Genomic DNA, 26,802 nt, shown 5'->3' on the forward strand with positions numbered 1-26,802 from the left:
AAATACATCTTAAAGTCTGAAAGTGAAATACAGCTTAGATAAATTAGACAATGTAAGAGAAGAAGGTAGCAGAAATGAGTTCTAATTCTGCCTGTTTGGCTTTTTTTTTTAAATTAATATTATCACTTTTTTCATTCATTCATTTATTATTTCATATATTCATTCATTTCCTTTGTCTTTGATTTCATTTTCAGTATTAAGAAATGCATTTGTTTTTTTCGTTGTTTCTCAGAATCCTGTGATGATTAATAGGTTATCACATTTAGAGCTGTATGACATTTGTAGCTTAAGATTATTGTACTCTATGCTGACTACGGGTCACAGAGATGTCATAAGAAATTTTTTGAACTTTTGCTTAATATTTATATTGAACATACACTTAGAACAAAGGTAAGCTGTGGAAAAAAATAAAAGCTACAAACAAACAAAAAAATAACTGTAACAACTTCTTAGATTTGCAGATTGAAGAAGTAGACTACAATGAAAAGGTAAATATTTAATCAAATTGACATCTCTCTCTGGAGTGAGAAATTCAGTTAAAATTTGAATTCTTAGGTTCATATACAAAAGATCATGTACATGGTGTTACTCACTAGAAATATAGGTTCCTGTGAGAAGATAGCCTCTGCCCTGAGTGCATCCGCTTTTAGTGTAGAGCACAGAATTTAATTTACAAGGTATTTAATTTGAGGAAACAGCCATCCAAATGAACACAATATGCAATTAAATTTTAAAATAAAAACCAATGCCTGTTTACTCAGCCTATTAGGTATGATAGTGAGAGTTAAATATTGCACAAAATTAAAGGTTCAAATACAGACAGCAGGTGATACAGAAACCCTCATGATAGTGACTAGTCAGAGGGAAGTATTACCTGTACTTTTCCCACAATATATTTTAAAAACTTAGAATAATTTTGTTATGAAAGAATTCTACAGATAGAAGCTGACTGCACCTGCTGTAATCAGGCAGCTGAGGCAAACAAACAATAATACACACAATAGCTTTTTTTCTGAAGGATTACTGTAACTGTTCAGTATCCTCTCCTTTGATAATGCAATTACCATGTCAGAAGTTTATTTCCTCCTCATGGAGAAGCATCTAGTTTGGGATTATCAAACTGAGTAACAAGATTTAACTGGGGATACAGCTAATCTTTTGGCACTTGAACCAGGTAGCTACTGCTCTCCTTCATCTCACAGTCTGCCCTTCATGCTGCTCATTGAGTCTGGTCACTGTTTCACAGGCCATTCCTCGCCTTCCTAGCTATTCTTGATAAACCTCTGGTACTTAGACAAAAGTTTCTGCTAACTTAGCTCTTTACTAGCCTGCTAGCATGAGCAGATATACAGCACAGAGGAAACCCAGAGGTATCGTCAGACTTCCTAACCTCTTATTTTATCTCTCAGTTCATGAGCAACAGTCTTTTTGTTGTTGTTGTTGTTTGTTTTCCCCCAAAGGACTGGAATCTATTGCCTTAGATAAAGTTAATGACATGTATGACACACTCATGTTAAGGCACTATTTATTAATTCATATTTTAATACTTCAATGCAATTAGGATTTTTTTTTTTTTCATGCTTTGCAACTTTTCCAAACAAACAAAATAAAAACATATAAAATAAACATGGTTATTAGTGTATTTAATTCAATTACTCTTCTCTCCACCAGCTACTTGTTCTTCCTTGGAATTCCTCTGGAATTACCTCTGCATTTTTGTAGTACAAGTGAATGGGTAGACATAAAGAGGTTCTGTATTTTCTTTAAGAGATCAACTATTGTTGTGGGCCTAATTCAGCCACTTCCATGTGTAAAAACTGAGTCCATACTGTTGATGTATCACAGGAGCTTTCGCTGCCTCTAGAACGAGCTACAGTGTGTTCTGTCTGCATTATAATCAGCCTCTTTGTTGTATAAGCAGAGCTTGGAAAGGCTTTTCCAATTCCTCTGACAATAAAATCTGTAAAACAGTAAGTAAGTGAGGTTACCACCAGAACTATAAAGATCATGTTATTGTCTGTATTGGGTTTACATGGCAAAAGGACCATCCATTGTGGTTTAACCCGGCAGGCAGCTGAGCACTACACAGCCATATGCTCCCCCACTCTTCTCGCAGTGGGATGGAAGAGAGAATGGGGAATAAAAAAAAAAATGTGAAAGCTTGTGGGTTGAGATAAAGACAGGACACAAAAGAAAGGAAAATAAATATTAAAATTATAATAGTACTACTACTAATAATGTGTACAAAACAAGTGACGCACAATGCAATTGCTCACCACTCATTGACCAATGCCCAGCCTATCCCCAGGCAGTGGCCACAGTGCCCATCACAGGACTAGGAGTGGCTGCAGGGCCCGTCAGGGGGCTTGGAGTGACCCTAGGGCTTGGAGTGGCCGCAGGGACCATCTCAGGGGTTGGAGTGGCAGCAAGGTCTGTTGGAGGGGTTGGAGTGGCCATAGAGTCTGGGTGATATCCCGGTCCTTATCTCTACACTTGAACCCTTTTCACTGTATTTTCTCCCTCTTTCCCTTTGAGGAGGGGCACTGAGGTTGTGTTGGAACTCAGCTGCCCTGCTGAGTAAAGCCATCACATTGGTATAACTTCATTATTAGTATTGTTATAAATGAAGTTTCTACTCAATCTGAATTTTGTAATATTTATACTTATAAAAGGTATACAAGGCAGGTAAACAGTGCTGGGTGTGCAGGGAGTCTACGTTCCACCAACACACACACACGAACATCAAACATTCTAAATATATAGAACATTGCTTTTACATACTAAATCCGAGTATGCCTATACATACATACAATCAGGAAAGGTAACAAAAAATCCTTTAAGTTCCATGACTTAACAGTCTCCATTTTACATTCCCTTTCTTAATTACAAGCAGTGTCCATTTTCCATTCCTTTTGAACAATATGTCTCGCTTTAAGTTGTCAAGCAACTCGGTCTTTGGGCCTTATGTATCCCGTTCTTCCCAGGTCGAAGAAAAGCATATCCATCTCCTTTTCAAGGCCAATAGGGCCTGGGTCAAAAGGCACGTCCAGGTCAGTAGGGGGAGTAACAGCAAAAGCCTTCGATGGCTGTAGCGGCTGGGGGGGGGGGCGATGGCGTAGCAGTCAGATCAGTGACGGAGCCCACAGCTCCCTCACTATCTGGCAAGCCACATGTTTGTGATTGTGGCTCCACATGGCTCTTTAAGGCCTCAGAGATTGCTCACCAGGTGCTGAGCAATCCCGCCGCAACCTTGTCGTTTTTAGTTGCAGAGTCCCACACCTTGACATCAGTTTGGTCCCATGTTTCAGGATCATAAACTGTCTGATTGTTAATAAGGAGAATAAGCTGTAAGGTTACCAGGACAGTCTTTGTTTCTAAGGATGTCCGATTCCCCACAACACGCAACTGCTTACCAGTGAGGGGCAGTTGTGTGCGTGGGTCCGCTTCTCTCAGCTGGAGCTTCTTTCCAGCACTGGTACGCCCATTTCCAGTGACTTTCAGTACAAGCTTCTCTGAGCAGTTTGATGAGTCTGGCCAAAGCTATCTTCATGAGGCAATCAACGTGCCTGTTCCTGTCCTGGTCTCCGTTCCACTAGCCTGCTCCTCTTCACTCCTTCTTTCTGCCTCCCCATTGACAACATAACTTCATTACATCGCGTTGCCTTTTATTTTTATTTTTTTTAATCTTGAGGGCAGGCTCCCCTCTTATACCCTTCTTTCCACAGCAGTTCTTTTCAAAACAACTTTTCATTGGTCAAACAACTTTGCATATAACAACAAGAGCAAACACCCAGAAACTTCCATGCCTCAATGGCTGGAGAACAAGAAACTGGAGACTGCATGGAGTCTCCTGAATCACCCTTCTTTGTTCCCTCTCAACTCTTTTATATTCCTGATGGCCTCATCGTTAAGAGTCTAATGATATCTCAACCACATGAATTTCCAACCCCCATGGCCACACTCCCAGATCTCCCCCTTCTTTATTAATATCAGCCATTTTCTCGACACGAATTACCACTCCATATATAATATTTGCCAACTCTAGATTAAAAAACACCTAAGAATAAAAGAAATTAAAATGTACATTCTTTTAGTATCAGAATACAGTCAGGAGAGGAACAGAGAGGAAAGACTGCTAGACCCTGCTTGTGACTCTTACACTGAAAAAAAAAATAAAAAAAAAAAATGGAAATTCTAAGCAGGTTAACAAGAAGCTTTTTTTCAGTGCTCTTTGGAGCTAAAAGCAGATTTACCTCCTAGTTTGCTGAATGCAATATAACAACATTCTATTTACACTTCAGAAATAGCTCCAGAAGTCCCAGAGGAAAAAGACAAAGAAGTTTTCTAGCAGTTTTCAAAAGCAACAGCAAGAATTGATCTATATGTGAGACCTGGGATATTGTTAAAAGGAGTAAAAAGGGAAAATCGGGAAGAGGTCAGTAATTGGAAAGCAGAATGTTAGAGGCTTCCTGCTCATTTTGGGGATTTGTATTGAGAAGGAGACCAGAGGCTTGTTTAGCTGGTTGACTGATTTCATCTGGGAGATGTGATTTTCTATGTGTGCTGGGTAGAAGGAAAGGGAAAATCAGGAATAATTATTTTTGGCAGAGGTAGGTAATTCCCAGTCCCAGCTATCTTAATTTGGTCACCAGCTGTTACTGCTGAAAAGTATTTTCTGTTACACAATATTAATTTTCCATTTGTGTTCCTCTTCCTGATTAATATTGCTTTCTTTATTGCTTTTATGCTCAAATTCGTGTCTTTTAGAAATCTTGGTTTGCAAGCTAACTGCAACATTCCTAGATTATTTACAACCCTTAATTTATTGATATTATTACTCACAGATATTATTCATTGTAAAAGTATGTTTGGTCTACAAATGGATTGGTCTTTTTTGTTTACATAATTAATGTGCTACATAGTAGACATACTGCCTGCAGTTCACCCTGCTGCTGAAAACTATTCTAAAAGTCCTTTATAGGGAAAAACAGCAATGACCTTAGGCTGAAATGCTTGAGGTGTCCTTCATAATGTAGTCACAAATACAAACAGTTTTAACGTTACCTAGAATACCTGAAAGTAAACAAAAACATAAAATACTTCAGATGTCTATCAAAACAAATTTGATCTCTACAAACCTTTTATTTCCTAAAGGATTCAATAGCTCAGTGGTTAAGGTAGTCAGGCAGTAAACAAGATGCTGAGTCTCAGAATACAACAGGACAGGGCAGAACAATTCTCTTCACCCCATATATGTTCAGATTTAACTCTCAATTATACGTATTGTTATAAATGAAGTCTCAACTCAATCTGAATTTTGTAATATTTATACATATAAAAGGTATAAAAGCTATAAAAGGTATAAAGGGCAAATAAGCAGCGCTGGGTGTGCAGGGAGTCTACGCTCCACCAACACACACACACGAACATCAAACATTCTAAATATATAGAACATTGCTTTTACATACTAAATCCGAGTATGCCTATACATACATACAATCAGGAAAGGTAACAAACAATCCTTTAAGTTCCATGACTTAACAGTCTCCATTTTACATTCCCTTTCTTAATTACAAGCAGTGTCCATTTTCCATTCCTTTTGAACAATATGTCTCGCTTTAAGTTGTCAAGCAACTCGGTCTTTGGGCCTTATGTATCCCGTTCTTCCCAGGTCGAAGAAAAGCATATCCATCTCCTTTTCAAGGCCAATAGGGCCTGGGTCAAAAGGCACGTCCAGGTCAGTAGGGGGCGTAACAGCAAAAGCCTTCGATGGCTGTAGCGGCTGGGGGGGGGGCGATGGCGTAGCAGTCAGATCAGTGACGGAGCCCACAGCTCCCTCACTATCTGGCAAGCCACATGTTTGTGATTGTGGCTCCACATGGCTCTTTAAGGCCTCAGAGATTGCTCACCAGGTGCTGAGCAATCCCGCCGCAACCTTGTCGTTTTTAGTTGCAGAGTCCCACACCTTGACATCAATTTGGTCCCATGTTTCAGGATCATAAACTGTCTGATTGTTAATAAGGAGAATAAGCTGTAAGGTTACCAGGACAGTCTTTGTTTCTAAGGATGTCTGATTCCCCACAACACGCAACTGCTTGAACTGCAAGAACCTTTTCCTGGCAAGAAGAATAACCTTAAATCCCCTAAGTGGATTTAAGATTGTGGAGGTAAAAACTCCTACTGTGAAAATTGTACATCTCTTAGTGAGGATCTTGGGATGCTGATAGTTCATCATAAATCTTCATTTCCTCCCATTTTTTCTCCTGAGGCAGACTGAAACCATCAACTTCAAGGAAGCAATGGGTGGGGCAAGGCAAGGAAAGGATTACATGTATTTTCCAAAAGATGATCAGCAACATAGGTTTGCAAATCGTAGTGTTTAAAATGAATGAGTTAATCACATGGAGTTATTGTTGTTGTTGTTGTTGTTCTTCTTCTTCTTCTTGTTCCATAGCTCTTAGGAGAGAACTGGGAGAGCACATCAGGCATGTACTTTCCATTTCTTCTGAAGGAAGCCTAAGGCATATCTCCCATCATCCAAACCCATAGGCTACAGTGGTGTACCATCACTCAGTTCCTTTTTAAGGGGAAGGTGTTATATTTTCATTTATTGCTTCCTCCTCCACTAATTCTTTCATGAGTAAAACTGAAGGACATAAGGAATCAGAAAAGTTTGTCTTTCTCTGTATGATATCTGAGCATCTCAGGGAGAAGAATCTTTGGAAAATAGACTCTCTGTTTCACTGTGTGATGGAGTTGGTAGTTTTAAACCACTATGCTACAGAGGGAATGAAATAAAAAGACCTGTGTAGGGTTTGATGTTAATACTTTTAGTAGATAGGATTTGTCTTCCTCCATATGTCCCCTCAAAAGAACACTTTCCTATATGCCTATACTCAATGGTGTCAGCAACTGGAATAAGTGCGGGTGTGCAAGTGACAATGTGAGTGCTAGTGAAGGACAAGCTGAACTGTCTGGCAAGTTGGTGAAGTGGCCTGGGAGCAAGGGGGAACATGGGTCTCTGAAGACGAGGTCATGGGAGATGCTGACTGTTGAAAAGAGCGGGGAGTCCTGGACATCTGTGATGGGCTTTCTATTTGTTTTGATTTTTAAAGTGCATTACAAAGCCTATTTGCATTTGCCTGTGTTGTATATTGCAAAAAATATGAATTGTTCAATGTTGCTTTCCAAACAGTAAGCACTTACCATATATTTGTCACACATATGCTTTCAAGTAAAAGGGAAATATCAACAGGTTTGAGACAAGCTGTATTTATCAGCTGAGACAAATAAATTTAGAAGAAATTATACAGGTTGAACTTTTAAGTTTCCAACACAGATATGATTGTTCAATTAAAGTAGCATGGAAGTCTATGCAACTGAAGCCAAATTGGAAGATGAATACCACTGTGCTTAATGTATGTTCCCACCATGCACAAGATTTTAAAGTGGGATGACATACAAATGATCTATTTCAGCATAGTGTACTGATCTTGCATGAAGAACAATCATCTAATCAGAATATGTACCTACCAGTTTGGGTACAAGATGAATTATTCAAACATTCCTATTAATTGACAAGCATTTAAACAGTTTTAATTTGAAGTATCCCTTGGTGGTGGATGAAATTAAGGATGAAATTAAAAAGTTATATTGAGTTGAATGATAAACCAGAATTTACCATCTATGAGCACCTACCATGGGAATTTTCTAAAGCAGTTATTAGAGGAAGGTTAATTAGCATTTCATATGGGATGTGGTAACAGAGAGCTAAGAAAAACGTACCTAAAACATTGAAGCAATCAGATTAACTATTCAAACAAACAAACATAGATTTATTTAATAGATAGCATGGATATGAAGGCATTTTTGCTACTGCCCTATGAAATGAAAAGAAGGCCTTCCTTGACATACTCCAAGTGAATACAATTCTGAGACAGGGAGTTCTGAAGAAAAGCTTTTGAATTCCAAATGGAAACCATGGAATTAAATTATTGCGAAGAATTCAAGAGGGAGGTCCAATCCTCAGTGTTATAAATATATATTAAAAAAAAATAAATAAAAAATCAGTATCTTAATATGTAATTATCAGATCTTCATAAAACTAGATGCATTAGTCACCAGATTAAAATTAGAATTATCAGCACAGACATTAAATCTTAATTTTTGAAACTTTGAATTTAAAAGATATATGACTATATACGGTAAAAATTCTTGTCATTTAGTAAATAATAATGATGTATTTCGAGACAGTGAATCTCATCCAGTGAATAGGACCAATCTACTTGTAGAAGATAGTTAATACTACTAATTAAAAACAGTGCAGCTCAAGTATCTTAATAAGATTACTGAGAAGGATCACAGCATGGTAGATCACCTAACAATGAAAAAACCAGATGGAATGTTACCCAATTCATGACAGATGAAACACCCATTTAAAATATTTAATAAAGAGATACCGCAGCTCATTTTTTTCATGCTTTTTTTTTTTTTTTTTTTTTTTTTTCCCCTATTTAAGTTCAATTATGGAACTCAGGCTCCAAACATTTTTTTTTGCAAAGAAATTCAAGGACCAGGAAAAAATGTCTTGTTGTAAAGGTAATAAATACTTCCTGTTCACTAATGCAGACTCTTCTGAAACTTTTCTGTAAGCTCAGGAGTAGATGGCCTGCACCCTCATAGCATGGACACCAACTGAGTGAAGTTGCAGTCTTCCTGAATAAGCATGTACAGCACAGTCTACAAAGAGAAACATCTGTTCCAAGTACTTTAGGAAAAAAGACAAGAAACAAAAATGTATCCAGAAGAATAGGTGCTGAAAATAGCTGGTAAATCTATTTTTTTTTTAAGGTGCAGTGGTGCCCCTTTCTTGCTGGTTTCTTCTGTAAGAACAGCCTAAACATGATTTGCATTTATTCCAAAATACACTCAACAAGAAAAAAAATGATTAAGACTTTTTGATCTGCAAACTAGATCTAATGTTTTGCAGAGCTTCTGTAAAATGTGTTTTTTTTTTTTTGTTTGTTTGTTTGTTTGTTTTGTTTTGTTTTTTTTTTTTAATATTCAGGGAGTTATTTGATATTCTGTTTAACTATATGTTTATTATTACTGTTATTATTGTTATTATTATTATTTACAAGTAGGGCTGTATTAAAATTGTCAGATTTGAACCAGTCTGCCCCACATTCAGAAGAAACAATCAGCTTTCACACTTCATCACCCTGGACTTTGTTCATTAAGAATATGTATATATATTTTTTGGAAAATGTCTAAAGTAGTGATGGACCTTTTTTTGGCCTCCAAGTGGTTAAAAGTCAGGTAACTAAAAAGAAGGAAGGCACAAAATCCAGTCTGAATGAATTTGAGGCCTACCTGGAATGCAACAAAATCTTTCAAGAATTGATGTGTATACTCTCTCTTAATATAATCAGTGCTGTTTTCCATGTATGATCTGACATAGATCAGAAACAATTTCTGTGAAAGCCACTGAGCTATTGCCACTCAGCAGTAATATGGAATATAAGAGAAAAAAAAAAAAACACTAATGGAGTGAGAAACCGTAAATTGTTCTTCATGTTTCCTGTACAGATGAAGATATATTTTTACATTTGAAGAGCTCAGATGTTCTACTCTCAGGAGATGGGGAGAAGCCAATTGCTCATCCCTGAATCATCCTTTCCATTGCCAATAAATTGCAATTGCATTAAGGGAGAACATCCACATTGTGTTCCCTCTGTGTTTATGAATTTATCACCATTAAAGAGTCAGTAAGGATGTGTATAGCTGCTTTTGTATAAAGTTAATAGAGTGGATATTAAATCTTCTACCTGCAGGTGACATTTGGAATGAACAATGATTTGCTTCTGGACGAGAGTTAATAGAGCATTTTCTTTAGAAAATATATTAGTATATATCAGAATTCTGATTGTGTGACACTGAAAACAAATTGAATAATAATAATAATAATAATAATAATAAATCCCTCTGTATAAAATATGCGAAACAATGAAAATTAGAATAATTGAAATTTAGCTCTTGCCATGTTTACAAGGCTTCACCCTATCTCATCTGTTTCTACTTGCATTCCCATATTAACTGAAGTCTTTTAAGTTAATACAATTTGAAGGAACACAGTTTATAAATTCAAGTCTATCTTCTAATCCATGATGTGAGATAATTGTCCTAAGAGGTCTTAAATTCAGCAAGTCCAGGAAAACAGAAAGAATAAAATTTCTCAGCTGCCTAGGGAGTCTACCACAGTTCTCATTCCTACTTTTGTGCTATCAGAAATACTCAGGTGAGCTAGAATAGTGATGATCCAAGGAAAACAAAACAAAACAAAACAAAACAAAACAAAACAAAACAAAAACCAAACCAAACCAAACCAAACCAAACCAAACCAAACCCAAAACCAAAACCAAAACAACAAAACAAAACAAACAAACAAAAAAAAGATGCTCCTCCAGGGATTCTTAGACTAAGTCAGTTTCCTTTTCTATAGGAGGTGGCAAATTTTAACATTTACCAGTCTTGGGCTTCCATGGAACTTCACAGCTTAACATGCTAATACAAGAGGGATGTTACAGCAGTTCCTAGTTCATAGTTCTCTTGACCAATCTCCAGCCATGTCAAGGGACAATGCAAATCAAAGCCAATTATTCACATCACCTGAAGTAGACAATGCTACACATATTTGTAAAAGAAATAGATGAAAGAAAAACAGCTCCAATTGTTTTTCCACGAAGTCCACAACTTTCTTATGCAGAGATTAAATCAAAATGCTTCCTTATCATCTGTTCCTCGTTTATCTTGTTTGCTATATTTCCCCTGTAAGTCATCTCTGAAAGGATGCTACCTTAAGTCATATAAACACTAAATATATGCATATAACCTCTTTTGGGTAGAACCTGTAAGTTTCATGCAGACTTTTCTGTGAAAAGTTCCAACTTATTATATTTTTTTTTCCTCAGAAAATCTTAGAAGTATTTTTGCTTCGCCTTTTCTGCTCCATACACAGTATGGCTATTCCTTTAATATTATATAGACATAAAAATGCACATAATATTTTGAGACCATGTATAATTTCTTATACTGGACTTGTTAACTAACAATCACATTACCAAAGGGTAAAAATAAGAAAAATAAGAAAATGAGATACTCTATGCAACAGCTCTGTTACTGAAAAATTAGCAACTTTTCACTTTCTCCCTTCCTCAGCTTTTTTTTTTTTTTTTTTTTTAACACAAGCCTTATCCACATGGTTCACACGATTCCTCACAAATAAAGTACAACCAGATAAACTAAGAAAAAAAAAGAAGGAAGGAAGGAAGGAAGAAAGGAAGGAAGGAAGGAAGGAAGGAAGGAAGGAAGGAAGGAAGGAAGGAAGGAAGGAAGGAAGGAAGGAAGGAAGGAAGGAAGGAAGGAAGGAAGGAAGATAGTTTGATTTTAAATTTGAACTGAAAGCAGTCCAAATTCTGATGAAATCAGTCTTCCCCCCTGTATCAACTAAGTCCATGATCAGAGAACTAAGCTAGAATCTTAGCTCAGAAATCTTTCTGCTACTTATTTGACGCCCATCTACAAGAAGGGCTGGAGGGCAGACCCAGGGAACTATAGGCCTGTCAGTTTGACCTCAGTGCCAGGGAAGCTCATGGAGCAGATCCTCTTGAGAGTCCTCACACGGCACTTGCAGGGCAAGCAGGTGATCAGGCCCAGTCAGCATGGGTTTATGAAAGGCAGGTCCTGCTTGACGAACCTGATCTCCTTCTGTGACAAAGTGACACGCTGGGTGGATGAGCGAAAGGCTGCGGATGTGGTCTACCTTGACTTCAGCAAGGCTTTTGACACCATTTCCCACAGCATTCTCCTCAAGAAACTGGCTGCTCTTGGCTTGGACTGGCGCACGCTTCGTTGGGTTAGAAACTGGCTGGATAGCTGGGCCCAAAGAGTCATGGTGAATGGAGTCAAATCCAGTTGGAGGCCAGTCACTAGTGGTGTCCCCAGGGCTCGGTACTGGGGCCGGTCCTCTTTAATATCTTCATCGATGATCTGGACGAGGGCATCGAGTGCACCCTCAGTAAGTTTGCAGATGAAACCAAGTTAGGTGCGTGTGTTGATCTGCTCGAGGGTAGGAAGGCTCTGCAGGAGGATCTGGATAGGCTGCACCGATGGGCTGAGGTCAACTGCATGAAGTTCAACAAGGCCAAGTGCCGGGTCCTGCACCTGGGGCCCAACAACCCCAAGCAGAGCTACAGGCTGGGAGATGAGTACTTGGAGAGCTGCCAGGTAGAGAAGGACCTGGGAGTGATGGTTGATAGTCAGCTGAATATGAGCCAGCAGTGTGTTCAGGTGGCCAAGAAGGCCAACAACATCCTGGCTTGTATCAGAAACAGTGTGACCAGCAGGTCTAGGGAGGTGATCGTCCCCCTGTACTCGGCTCTGGTGAGGCCGCACCTCGAGTACTGTGTTCAGTTTTGGGCCCCTCATTACAAGAAGGACATTGAGGTGCTTGGGCGAGTTCAGAGAAGGGTGACGAAACTGGTGAGGGGCCTGGAGAACAAGTCCTACGAGGAGCGGCTGAGGGAGCTGGGCTTGTTCAGCCTGGAGAAAAGGATGCTCAGGGGCAACCTTATTGCTCTCTACAGATACCTTAAAGGAAGCTGTAGCGAGGTGGGGGTTGGTCTGTTCTCCCACGTGCCTGGTGACAGGACGAGGGAAAATGGGCTTAAGTTGCGCCAGGGGAGTTTTAGGTTGGATGTTAGAAAGAACTTCTTTACCGTAAGGGTTGTTAGGCATTGGAACAGGCTGCCCAGAGAAGTGGTGGAGTCACCATCCCTGGAAGTCTTTTCAAGATAACATTTCAAGGTTAATTCATTTCTTTAAATTCTCCTTGTGAATGTCTAAGACTTATTTATAAATATTGTTTTCTGTGTCAGTCTATAGAGCAAAGTAGAGAAAACTGTGGAAAAGCAGGACCTAATTTTATTTATAGAAATATTTAGGGCTTGTCTTAAGGTTAAAGGTTGGAAGGTAATAATTATTGACATGCTTTATTATTATTATTATTATTATTATTATTATTATTATTATTATTATTATTATTAATTTATGTTTAAATCTTCACTTATTGTCTTTTTGTTTTTTTTTGTTTTGTTTTGTTTTGTTTTGAAAGAACAAATTTGGTCATAAAAGTGATCTTTGCAATCCTAACACTTATTCCATCCATCTATCTATCTTCAGTAGTGCTGTTTTGGCACAGAGAAGACAGTAGATCTTGTGTGACTAGACTTAGCAAAGTCTTTGACACACTCTCCCATAGTCTTGTTTTCATCAAACTGGTGAGACATAGGATAGATAAATGGTCAGTAATGTGGGTGAAAAATTGGCTGGACTGCCTGACTTAAAGAGTTACATTCATCAGGGAAAAGTTCAGCTTATGACCAATAAAAATAACACTCATCTGGGATCAGTCCTAAGACCAATACCATGTAATGTCCTTAACAACCATTATGGTTGATAGGAGTGTACTTTCAGCAGGTTTGAAGATGACAGCACTTTTGTAGGAATAGTCGGTATGATGCAAAGTAGGGATACTGTTGAGGGGAACTTCAACAGCCTGGAGAAATGGGCTAGCCATGAAGATCAGCAAAATCAACTGCAAAGTCCAGTACCTGAGGAGAGAGAAACCCAAACACCAGTAGAGGTTGGAGCTGATTGTCTAGGAATTATCTTTACATAGGCGGACCTGGAAGTCTCAATGGACAACCAGTTGAGCAGAATTCAGCAGTGTGCTCTGACAGCATTCTAAATTGTATTAGGAAGAATGCAGCCAACAAGTAATTAATTCCCCTTTATTTAACAAGATCTATAGTGAGACTATGTCTGTAGTACAGTGCCCAGTTCTGTGTTTTCCAGTACAAGGATATTGAAACAGAGTAGTCTAGCACAGGCTACGAACCTCAACCGGAGATGATTTATGAGGCAAAGCTGAGATCTGGGTTTGTTCAACCCTGAGAAAGGAAGCTCAGAGGAGATCTTATTGCTGTCAACAGCTATAAGTCAAAAAGTGTGGCCAAAAGTGTGCAGAGAAGGTAGACACATCTTGTAGTAGACACACAAGGATAAGACAATGGGAAATTCTGATTAGATACAATGAAAAATTTATTTACACTGAGGGTGATCAAATTCAGAAGAGGTTGCCCAGAGAGGCTGTGGGATCTCCAGTCAGCATGGTTTTGAGCAAACTGATCCAACTATCTCTGCTTGGGATTAGGAAGGTTTTGAAGAGGTATCTGGATAGGCTATATCAATGTACTGAGTCCAATTGGATGACATGCAGAAGGGTAAGATCTGGTCTTACACTTGGGTCATAGCAACCCAATGAAGTAGTATAAATTACGGCAAGAGTGTCTGGAAAGTTGCCCAAGAGAAAAGCACCTGGGGCACATGGTTAGCCAGCTGAACACGAGCCACCAAAGTGCCCAGGTGGCCAAGAAGGCCAATAGCCTCCTGGCCTGCATCAAAACTAGTGTGGCCAGCAGGACTCAGAAAATGATTGTCCACCAGTGATGCAGCACAGGTGAGACTCCACCTTCAATATCGTGTTCAGTTTTGGGCTCCTCTCTACAAAAAGGATACTGAGTTGCTTGAGCATGTACAAAGAAGAGCAATAAAGCTGGTGAAGGAATAAGAAAATAAGGCATATGAAGAGCAGCTGAGGGAACTGGGATTGTTTAGTCTGGAGAGGAAGAGACTGAGTGGAGACCTCATCACTCTCTACAACTACCTGATAGAAGATTGTAGGGTTGTAGTGAGGAGGGCATCAGTGTCTTTTCTTGGGTGACAAGTGATAGAATGCAAATAAATGGTCTTGAGTTGCACCGGGGAAGGTTAAACTGGATATTTGGAAGAATTTATTAATGGCGAGGGTGACCAAGTATTGGAATGGGCTGCCCAGGAAAGTGATAGAGTCCCCATCCCTGTAGGCATTCAAAAGACATAGTCAACATAACAATTCTCATTCCTGAGGTATTATCCCTAGGTATGTAGGTAATCAGATTGAAATATGTGTTCTCAAATTAATTCAGAAGTGTGACTTATCTTTCATTTATTAAAATGTTCTAACTTGTGATAAATCACAATAATTTCATGTCCAAAATTAGAAGATTTGAATCAGCAAAATATATATATATATATATATATGTATATATGATTTTTTTTTTTTTTTCCTGGAATCTGCTGAGTGCAGTTGTGCTGGCAGGTGTATTCAGCTGGGAAAAACAAAAAACAGAAAGCAAAAATAAAATAGAGTCCTGTGGACTGAATTCAAAACAATTCAGAGATCTTAACAAATCTCTTGCAAATTAGCTTTGAAAGATGTTATAGAGGAAAGGAGAAAAAAAAATGAAAAAAAAAATATTTATTATAATCTATTTATTTATAATCTATTTATTTATAATCTTTTTTTTTTTTTTTTCAATTTATATTTCAGTTACCAGTAATTATAAAAGAATGAATTTTCAAGATTTTTCTAATTTCTTGACTATAAAAATCCATTTCAATTTTGATTGATGGACTCCATGTTCCATGTTCCTGAATAAATACATTATTCAAAGCAATTTATCAAACTTTTTGTAAGAACTTAGAATAATTAGTAAGACCTTATTACTCAGAGTTATTACAGTGGTTAATAATGATGGTTCTTACATTCATAAAAGTTTTTTAATCTCTTGTAAGTATTGATATATACTCATTTATCACTTTGTGTTTTCCTTCCACTATAGTAATTCCCTAAAAAAGTGAATTTCTGATATGAAGCACCTGTAGCAATACTCTGAAGTTTATTTTACAGTTTCAGCGATCTCATTTTTGTTGATTGCTGACAAACTATATGACGTGTCTGTAGTTCAAGTACAGGATTTATTAGGAGCCAAAATGAAACCATCTAATTCATTATCTGTATGACCTAAGGCTATATTTGAATGTGTATCTCAAGAGGACACAACTCACTGGTACAACAGACCTTAAGCTTTATCAGTTATATATTTCTGTAATTATGCTGAAGGACTTTCACACAAGAAGATTTCTTTCCCTCAGAACACTTGGCTACCTCATAGATTCTAATGGATAATGTGAAAAGGTATTGTGAAAGGACGATGTTTATTTACTTTCAAATATTATTATTTATATATAAATAATATTATTTTCAAATGGGTATTTTTCAGTCAGCTGAATGTTAGGCCATTATATTTATTTTATGTAGTTTTCATAATTTTTATCTTAAATTGACCCATAACAAACAAAGAAAGAGAAAATTTACCCAGCAAATTCATTGTATTTCTGTCAAGATTGATGAAGTAATAAAAGCTGAAAAACAGGATTTCTTGATTCTGACATTAACTAGACAAATTTAACTCCATCACTTTCTTAAATGTGTCTGGTAATAAAAGAGAAGGAAAGAGAGAAGGGGAAAAATGGGAAAAAAAATATAAGTATCATTATCACAATAACACGTTGTTATGCAAATAAAGATTATATTCAAGAACTTTGTTGTTCACATTGAAGAAGTGTTCTTGGTACTTTAAAAATGTTCCCTTCCTCTTCTTCCTTCCTTTATTTTCCTCTCCCTTACATTTCCTGCCCCACCCTTCCTATTACACAATGGGAACATTGTGAATTGTAGATAATACATGTATCTGTACAATTCTGAATAATCAAATTTGTATGTATATCAGGCGTTAGAGATAATCTTAAGATTAACTTTAAGAACCTTAAATGTATTGTGTGTTTTCTTAATTTATCTTTCTTGATGTTTAAAACAATAAAAATAAAAAACAGCAGCCCAAACAATTCTTTTATTTGGAGAACCGAAAAGCTTCTGTTTTAAGTCTGAGAACAATAAAAATTAGTTGATTCTATTGTATAGACTGCCCTAGAGCAAGAAGAAAGGAATAAAAAAAAACCAAACAATTATTAAGATTTACAGCAGAAGGATCTTTAAATTTCTAAAGAAAGCATTATTTACTTCATAAGTAATGAAGGGGAGCTAGATTACATATACATAATTTATTTAATTATAATTTCATAAATCATACAGTTTTAAATGCACTGTAAAACACTGGTTTGATTTTCTTTTTGCAGCTTCTTAAAAATCTACTGGTCATTATTCTGCCAAGGAAAACCAAAAACAATAGGTGTTTAAAAAATTAGTTAGTTTACTAATGTTTAAAATGGCTAGTAAAACTCAGCTAGGCTTCCAATTTCATTTTCTTCCATCTGCAAATTTTCATAAACTAAATTTCATGAGTGGATTATGTCAGTTTTTAAATTTTTGCACCTCATTAAAAGATGTTACTTTTGACAACTAGCTCAGCTCTGTGTTTTTTTTGTTTGTTTGTTTGTTTTTTAAATTAAATTATTTTATTAATTTATTGTATTAAACATAAAAGAGAAAGAGATAAAATTTAATTTGTGGGGCATTTTTAATGACATCACAGCATACTACTAGAAATTAAAAACCTGTCTATCCTCAAGAGCATCTGAACTTGAGTTATCTTTTATGTGTTATGAATACATTTCAATTTGCTTGCTTTCACTTTTTTGAACAGCTCAGAAAATGACATCTAGATTAATACAGTCTAATCACTTTGGTCTTCAACATTCAACAGAGAGATAATATAAAAAGAGAAATGGTTGGTAAAACTTGGATGCCAAAATAAACAGTAAACTCTCAAGTATAAATGTATGGGGCTTAATAAATGTTCTTTTAAGTTGCGGTTGTTTATTTGTTTTGTTTTGTTTTGTTTTGTTTTTCTTCTTTAAGTAATTAATCGTATCATTCCAAAATCCCCCAATCCAGTGAAAATAGAAGTGAAACTTTTTTTTTTTTTTTTTTTCCAATCCATTCATTTCAGTTACCATCTCTCAGCTTCTGCTGAAATTTTGGTAAGAATCCTACAATACACCTCCTAATAAAATAATAAAATATAAATATGCAATTATGCCTGTCATAGGATGATATTTTGTAGTAAATTACACATAATTATGTTTCTATTCTGTAATTTAACATTATTGTACTTTTATAGAATGGTGGCTAACACTGAATTAGCCCCACATACAGGCTTTTAATATCTCCAGCTCTAAAATCAGGGCTTAAAGAAATTGTTCTTATCTCCTCATCCACCTAGAGCAAAAGGAATGGGAAATAATTCAAAATTATTAGAATTGGTGATGCCCTCTATCACCATATGAGAGAAAAAAGTTACTTCATATAGTTTTTGAAAAGAGCAAGTATAATAAGCTGGATATGATGCAGAAAGTAAAAATAAGAACTGCTGGAAACAATCCTGCTTTGCAATAATCCTTGCATCTTTAAATGATCTTTTTATTTCTTTATTCCTTTTTTTTTTTTTTTTCCTGTAGTGATTAGAATTTACATATGTACGTTAATCTTGTTTCAATCAAAATGCCTATATATTGAAATAACAGTATTTCCCAATAATTCCTTAAAGAACCAAGAAAGAAACAGATGCAATATATATATATTTCAGAACATTTACTTTATAAATGTTTATCGCTGTATACGTACATGTCAGAAATTCAAGTTGAAAATTGAGATTTACATTATTTATTTATTTATTTGTTTGTTTATTTATTGTGAAAGTGGATTTGAACTTGATCCCTTGAAATTAGGGATGGCCAGATAGATTCTGTTATGATCTTTTATGAAAAGGAAGAAAATTCTCAAGATAATTATACTTCTGCTGGCAGGTTTCAGAAAACATGGTTTGGTACAGTCTTCGGGACTGGTGCAACTGGCAGAACGTTGGGTTCTTCGATCATGGGAAGGTCTACATGACACCAGGCCTGCTGGCACCAGATGGGATGCGCCTCTTTCAGAGAGGGGTGAGGATTTTTGTTCAGGAGTTAAATAGGCAGAGCTTGATAGGCAGAGCTTGAAACTACAGTCAAAGGGGGAAGGGGATTGTCGTGGTTTAACCCGGCCGGCAGCTAAACACCACGCAGCCGTTCGCTCACCCCCTCCCCTCCCTCTCTGGGATGGGGGAGAGAAATGGAAAGTGAAGCCCGTGAGTTGAGATAAAGACAGTTTAATAAGACAGGAAAATAATCATAACAAAATAATAATAACAATAATAATAATAATAATACAATGGTGATAATAGGAAAGTAATAATAATATGTACAAACAAGTGATGCACAATGCAATTGCTCACCACCCGCTGACCGATGCCCAGCCTAACCCCGAGCAGTCCGGCCCCCTCCCCCTGGCTAGCCACCCCTATATATTGTTTAGCATGACATCGGATGGTATGGAATACCCCTTTGGCTAGTTTGGGTCACCTGTCCTGGGTCTGTCCCCTCCCAGCTCTTACTGCACCCCCAGCCTGCCTGTTGGCAGGACAGAGCGAAAGGCTGAGATGTCCTTGGCTTGGTATAAGCACTGCTCTGCAACAATTAAAACATCAGGGTGTTATCAGCACTCTTCTCATCCTAAGCCAAAACACAGCATTCCACCAGCTACTAGGAAGAAAATTGATTCTGTTCTAACTGAAACCAGGACAGGGATAAAACCAGGCATGCCGGTGATGAGCTAAGGGATGGTGCGCTAGAATCAGAGGGACTGTGTGCTGTTGAGGTCCTTCAGTCAGCAAAACAAGGTGCTGCATGTAGGGAGGTGTATTTGAAGTGCTTCTACACAAACGCACACAATATGAGGAATAAAATAGATGAGCTAGAAATCTTGGCTCAGTCCCACTGCTGCAACATCATTGGCATAAGTGAAACCTGTTGGTATGAGTCCTGTGGCTGGTGTGCTGTAGTAGATGGTTACAGGCTCTTCAGGAGGGACAGACAAGTCCATGGGTCTGGATGGGATTCATCCCAGGGTGCTTAAAGAGCTGGCTGATGGCATTGAAGGACCTCTCTAAATTATTTTTCAATGATCTTGGGAATCTGGAGAGATCCCAGTAGACTGGAAGCCGGCAAATGTTGTGCCAATTTTCAAGAAGGGTAAGAAAGAAGACCCCAACAATTACAGGCCTGTCAGTGCCTGGTAAAATTATGGAGAAGATGATTCTTGAAGTTATTGAAGCACACCTGTTTGACAATATGGTCATTGGTCACAGCCAACATGGGTTCATGAGGGGTAGGTCCTAGCTAACAAATTTGATTTCCTTTTATGATAAGATCACCCGTCTAGGGGTTATTTTTCAAGGGAAACCAGCTGGTGTGATCTTTTTGGACTTCAGCAAGGCTTTTGACACGGTTTCCCATAGGTTCCTAATTGACAAAATGTCCAGCATACAGTTAAACAAAAACATCATACGATGGTTGAGCAATTGGCTGACAGGCAGGGCTCAAAGGGTTGTGGTAAATGGGGCCACATTAGGCTAGTTAATGGTCACTAGTGGAGTCCCTCAAGGCTCCATTTTAGGGACAGTCCTCTTCAATGTTTTTATAAATGATTTGGATTTAGGACTAGAAGGTGTTCTGAGCAAATTTGCCAACGGCACCAAACTTGGAGGAGTTGTGGACTCTGCTGAGGGTGGAAAGGCCTTGCAGAGAGGTCTGGACAGATTGGAGAGCTGGACAATCACCAACCGCATCAAGTTTAACAAAAGCAAGTGCTGGGTCCTGCACCTGGGATGGGGCAACCCTGGCTTTCCGTACAGACTGGGCAACGAGACACTGAAGAGCAGCCTTGCAGAGAGGGATCTGGGGTTTGTGGTTGACAGCAAGTTGAATATGAGCCAGCAGTGTGCCCTGGCAGCCAGGGGGGCCAACTGTATCCTGGGGTGCATCAAGCACAGCATTGCTAGTAGGTCGAGGGAGGTGATTGTCCCACTCTATTCTATGCTGGTGCAGCCTCACCTTGACTACTGTGTGCACCAGAGTACAAAAAGGACATTAAACTGTTGGCGAGTGTACAGAGGAGGGCGACAAAGATGGTGAAGGGCCTAGAGGGGAAGACGTATGAGGAGCGGCTAAGGTCACTGGGTCTGTTCAGCCTGGAGAAGAGGAGGCTCAGGGAGGACCTCATCGCGGTCTACAACTTCCTTATGAGGGGGAGTGGAGAGGCAGGTGACCTATTCTCTGTAAATACCACTGATAGGACCCATGGGAACGGTGTTAAGCTGAGACAGGGGAAGTTTAGGCTTGACATCAGAAAGAGGTTCTTCACTGAGAGGGTGGTTGCACACTGGAGCAGGCTCACTAGGGAAGTAGTCACTGCACGAAGCCTGTCCATTTAAAAAGTGTTTGGACTGTGCACTTAGTCACATGGTCTAAACTTTTGGGTAGACCTGTGAGATGTCAGGAGTTGGACTTGATGATCCTTATGGGTCCCTTCCAAATGGGGATATTCTATGATTCTATGAACATATTAACTACAGATTTCAATTGTACTTGAATTTCTTCTGCATAAAAAATAGATGAAAGCAGTAGCAACGATGTCTCTGCTGAAATAAATAGAATAGCCTAAATTGTTGTGATACTTATGTATTACTAGAAAGAAATTACAAAATAAATGCTTTGATTCTTTCTTTTACTGATCATCTTGCCTATAGTACATGTTCTTGGTTCTCATGGACTTAAATTGATTCATGATAAACTATTGTCTGTTTGAGAATATAGGTATAGTCACAGTGTTTGAGAACAGATTTCGTCCTAACCTTGTCTCATCCGTGAGAGTAACCCCTGGCATTCACTTTAAAAAAATATAGCATAGGAAACATGGAAAAAATTAAGTGTTTCTTTCCTTTTAATGTTTCCTGGTTTCAAGCAAATAAGTTGTATGTGTTGGTTGTGAGGGATATAGGAGATCAATCCATGGAATGTTTATGCACCTGAATCTGAATATTTATTGGACAAAGCATGGTACTTTTACTGGACTTAGCTGGACTGAGGAAATGGTGAGAACCATTAGGTGGGATAAATTGAGAGACAAAATGTAGATACTCATATTTAAGTACCTTAATTAGGTCAGGTTAATATGCCATTATGTTCCCAGGACCTGGACAGCAATTAAGGACATTAAATTTTAAGCAAAATTAAATCCCCTAAAACCAGGAATCATTTTATTGGTGTGTGGGATCTTTGCACTGTTTCACCTCCAGGCTGAAGAAGACAAAATCTAGACCTCATAAAATCTATAAAACACATGCACTGTTGACAACGTAAGTGCCTCAATTTCAATGGAATTTTCACATTTTTGTATCCTGAATTAATGGAAGTACTCACTGAAATTCCTGTATTGGGCCTGTGTCTAGATTTTCTGTTAGGTGCAAAAAATGTATAGAACTACCCTTTTTTTAAATAATGCAAACAACAGTGTCCAAATCAGCTTGAATTGTCTCCCTCATTGTTTCCACGTGTGAGTGAGAAGAATACAGTGTTGCTTAACCAATTCCTGAAACAGCAAAGAAAAATATTTACCTTTATAAGTGTATATACCAAAAATTATGGCAAGTAAACACTTAATATCACAAGTTTTGGTGTGTCCATACATACGAAGAATCACAATGTTGTTTATTGATATGATATTTATTTATTTATTTTGTCTGCAACAACTAGGAACAGATAGACCCTTACATAACTCCAGAAATTAAGAGATTTTTTAACAAGGTTTGATCATATGGCTGAACCTCAGTAAAATTCAGCTAGGTATTATTTGGTTTAATGCTCACATTTAGAATTTTTTGACAGTTGTAGTGCTGTGTTTTCAACACTCATGGGTCTATTGATATATTAATCAAAGGAATTAGTGTTTAAAGACTTGAGAATGAGATGAGGTTTTTATTTTCATGGTATTGAAGCCTAAAGCCAAATTTATGCCTTCAATCAATCAAAAGCAATATGTGTAGTATAATCTAAACAAAACCCTTTTTATGTTGTATATACTGTTGCTTCGATACTCAGTATGTTACATTCATAAATACAATAGCATTTCCTAGAGGTTTTGTGTGTGTGTGTGTGTGTTTCTGTAATGTAATTTTAAGTCTTCCACTTTTTCAACTATTTATGATACTTCAAAGACACTTATAATATTCTATACAATGGATTCCATATCAGCCTTTGGTACTTTTAATGATGTCACTTCAGGGAGAACAGTTTACCTCCCCAAGATGCCATGGCATATTTAAACATTTTTTCTTTAAATTTTATTTTAATTTTGGTGAAAAGCTGCTCTTGGCACATTCTCTTACATACTGAATGGTATTACTGGGGGATACATATATGGATTCCTCCTGTGGTATTTACATCTGACTCAAATAAATATCAGTTTTCCTTTTTTCATGAACCCAAAAGAATAGGAACAGGAATAAACAGGAAAAATACACTCATAATTGCAACATTGCAACCCAAACTGTTCAACAACCATCCCTAGTGTGAGATTGACCTTCAATCTTAAATTAATCTCAGCTCTGCTAATACAAGCTGCTCTACCTCGATCCATACAAGCCCATGGGTCTGGATGGGATTCATCCCAGGGCATTTAGAGGTCCCAGTAGACTAGAAGCTGTCGAATGTTGTACCAATTTTCAAGCAGGGTAAGAAAGAAGACCCTAGCAATTATAGGCCTGTAAGTCTCACATCAGTGCCTGGTAAAATTACGGAGAAGATCATCCTTGAAGTTATTGAAGTGCACCTGGGGAACAATCCTTTTTGACTAACTTGATTTCCTTTTACAATAAGATCACCCATCTAGTTGAAAAGGGAAGGGAAGGAAAGCTAGCACATGTGATCTTTTTGGATTTCAGTACAGCTTTTGATACGGTTTTCCATAGGATCCTACTGGACAAAATGTCCAGCATACAACTAGAAAAAAACATCATATGATGGGTGAGCAACTGGCTGACGTGCAGGGCTCAAGAGGTTGGGGTAAATGGGTCTGCATCAGGCAGGTGGCCAGTCACTAGTGGGATCCCTCAAGGCTCCATTTTAGGGACAGATCTCTAGTGTCTTTATAAACACTTTGGATGTAAGACTAGAAGTTGTTTCGAGAAAATTTACTGATAATACTAAACTTGGAGGAGTTGTTGATTCTGTTGAGGGTGAAAAGGCCTTGCGGAGAGATCTGGAAAGATTGGAGAGCTGGGCAATCACCAACCACATAAAGTTTAACAAGAGCAAGTGCCAGGTCCTGCACCTGGGAAGGGGCAACCCCAGCTATACGTACAGACTGGGGGACAAGATGCTGGAGAGCAGCATCTGAGTGGGATCTGTGAGTTTGTTTGACAACAAGCTGAATATGAGCCAGCAGCGTGCCCTAGCAGCCAGGAGGTCCAACCGTATCCTGGGGTGCATCAAGCACAGCATTGAAGGAATTAAGTTGGTTGAGGAAAATGATTGTCCCACTCTACTCTGTGCTGGTGTAGCCTCACCTTGAGTACTGTGTGCAGTTCTGGACACCACTGTAAAAAAGGGACATGAAACTATTGGAGAATGTCCAGAGAAGAGCTGTGAAGATAGCGAAGGGCCTGGAGGGGAAGATGTGTGAGGAGTGGCTGAGATCATTTGTCCTGTTCAGCCTGGAAAAAAGGAGACCTCATCGCGGTCTACAGCCTCCTCATGAGGAGGAGTGGAGGGCAGGTGCCAATCTATTCTCTTTAGTGTCCAGTGATAAAACCCAAGGGAATGGTGTCAAGCTGTGGCAGGGAAGGTTCAGGTTGGATATCAGGAAGAGGTTCTTCACTGAGAGAGTGGTCATGCTCTGGAATAGGCTCCCCAGGGAAGTAGTCACTGCACCAAGCCTGCTAGAGTTTAAGAAGCATTTGGACTGTGCACTTAGTCACATGGTCTGAATTTTGGGTAGACCTGTATGGTGCCAGGAGTTGGATTCGATGATCCTTGTGGGTTCCTTGCAACTTGAGATATTCTGTGATTCTGAACGTGGATACTCTCCAAATAAATAACTGTATTATAAACTGCACCACAATTTGAAAACCTTTATGTTTGCTGGGTTGTGCTTCCTTTCGATACAGACAGCACTTCCTACACATGGTTATATTGACTCCTGGATCCTAAATTTCATCACTTTTTCAGAGGTCACTTGTTACTTCGTTGTTGTTGATACCTTCAGCAGGACTTAGAAAATACTGCTGTCCCTCAGACAACTTTTGAGGAAAGAAACTGCATTTTACTGTCTTCCCAAAAAGGCTGCTGCTCCCACCTCTCTTCTACCAACACCTGGACACCTACACATGATGCACAAAAGTATTCAAGCTGTCCGTAGCATTAACTTTGGATTTAGAAACACATGGAGGAAGAGAAACTAGGGTCTATCACCAGGTCTAAATCACTCCCAAACTGTTTGAATCACTTCACCCACAGTCTGCTTCTCCTCTTTCATTTCTGTATTTCAAACCTGAGCTGAAACACTGAAAACTACAGAGAAATTTAGACCCTATTCAAACAGTTCAGTAGGAGTCAGTTATTGCTTTGGAGGCAGATACTTAATCTTGGGGAAGACTGAGGACCTCTTTTTTATCCATTGCATGTAGGAATTAAGTGTGTTATGACCTGACTAAAAGAGAGGTAGATCTGAATGCCAAAATTTGTAGTTGTCCAAAAAAACCTGCAGAAAGTCTAATATATATATATGTGTGTGTGTGTATATATATATATGTATATATATATATATAATTTGTCTACTGCATTTTTATTGTGAGAATTAATAATAATAAAAAAATCCAAAACAAATGTAAGTTTAGTTTAGTTTTGTTTTGTTTTGTTTTTAATTTATATTATATTTTTTTCCACTCTTTGTCTGGAGTCATAGTATCAGTTTAACAAGATGATGTTTAGCTCGAAGAATGGAAATATAGTTTTTTATTACAGGCATTTTTCAACTGTTTTCAATATTTACAGCTGTATAAAGTATGCTAAGAACTCTAGTGCATGGTTCAAATGGAGTAAGGCTAAAATACTTCAAGCAAACACTTCTCAGAAGTTCCTCATGCATCTAATTACCAGAGGACTGGAATGCGCTCACCTCAAGATTATTCCAGGATGAACATCAAAGCTCCTGCTGGACTCAGATAAGTTTGCATTCTTAGATTTTTACCTAAAGCTTTTGAATATGGAAAAAGTGCTAAAATCTCAAGGCAACTTGAGACTTGCTAAAATAAATAAATAAATAAAAGATATTTGTTGTTTATTAAATTCTGTCCAGGTTGGAAATTAAACCTTCCTACTACCCTAATGTCCACATTTCTTCTTTTCTGACTCTAACAAAGAAATACATTAAAATTAAACTTGCTACCCTTCTAACAATTAAAATGTATGTAGCAGATTCAGAATAATGGCACTCCAGCTTCAAGTTTGCTCAAAGGTAGTGTCAGAACGTAGTCTTGCATGGTATAGCCATGCATATTTGCATAACAATGCAAGTATGAAACTCATGAAGCTTTCCACTAATTCTGAAATGGGACAATGGGATTTTTCAAGTCTAATTTGTATTACCATAATGATATTATCAACATACCACTGCAATTTAAGCAAATTAAATCATGACTCTAATCTATCAGCAAAGGAACTACCCTTTTAAACCATTGCCAGGTTAAAGAAAACTGTATTTTCTCTGAGATGCAAAGTATTTTTTCCACTGAATTAACCTTCTTGACTTGGCATCTTATTATTTTAAGATCTCTAAATTCAAGGTCAGATATGGAATTTATTGAACAGATTAATTCTTTTTTTCTGTTATCTAGTTTTATTTACACTGTTTTCTCTGGAGAGAAATAGGAAAAATAAGACTCTAACCAAATTTCTGGTTTCCAGATA

Source organism: Netta rufina (assembly GCF_964035555.1).
Source record: "Netta rufina genome assembly, chromosome: 1".
NCBI lineage: Eukaryota > Metazoa > Chordata > Aves > Anseriformes > Anatidae > Netta > Netta rufina.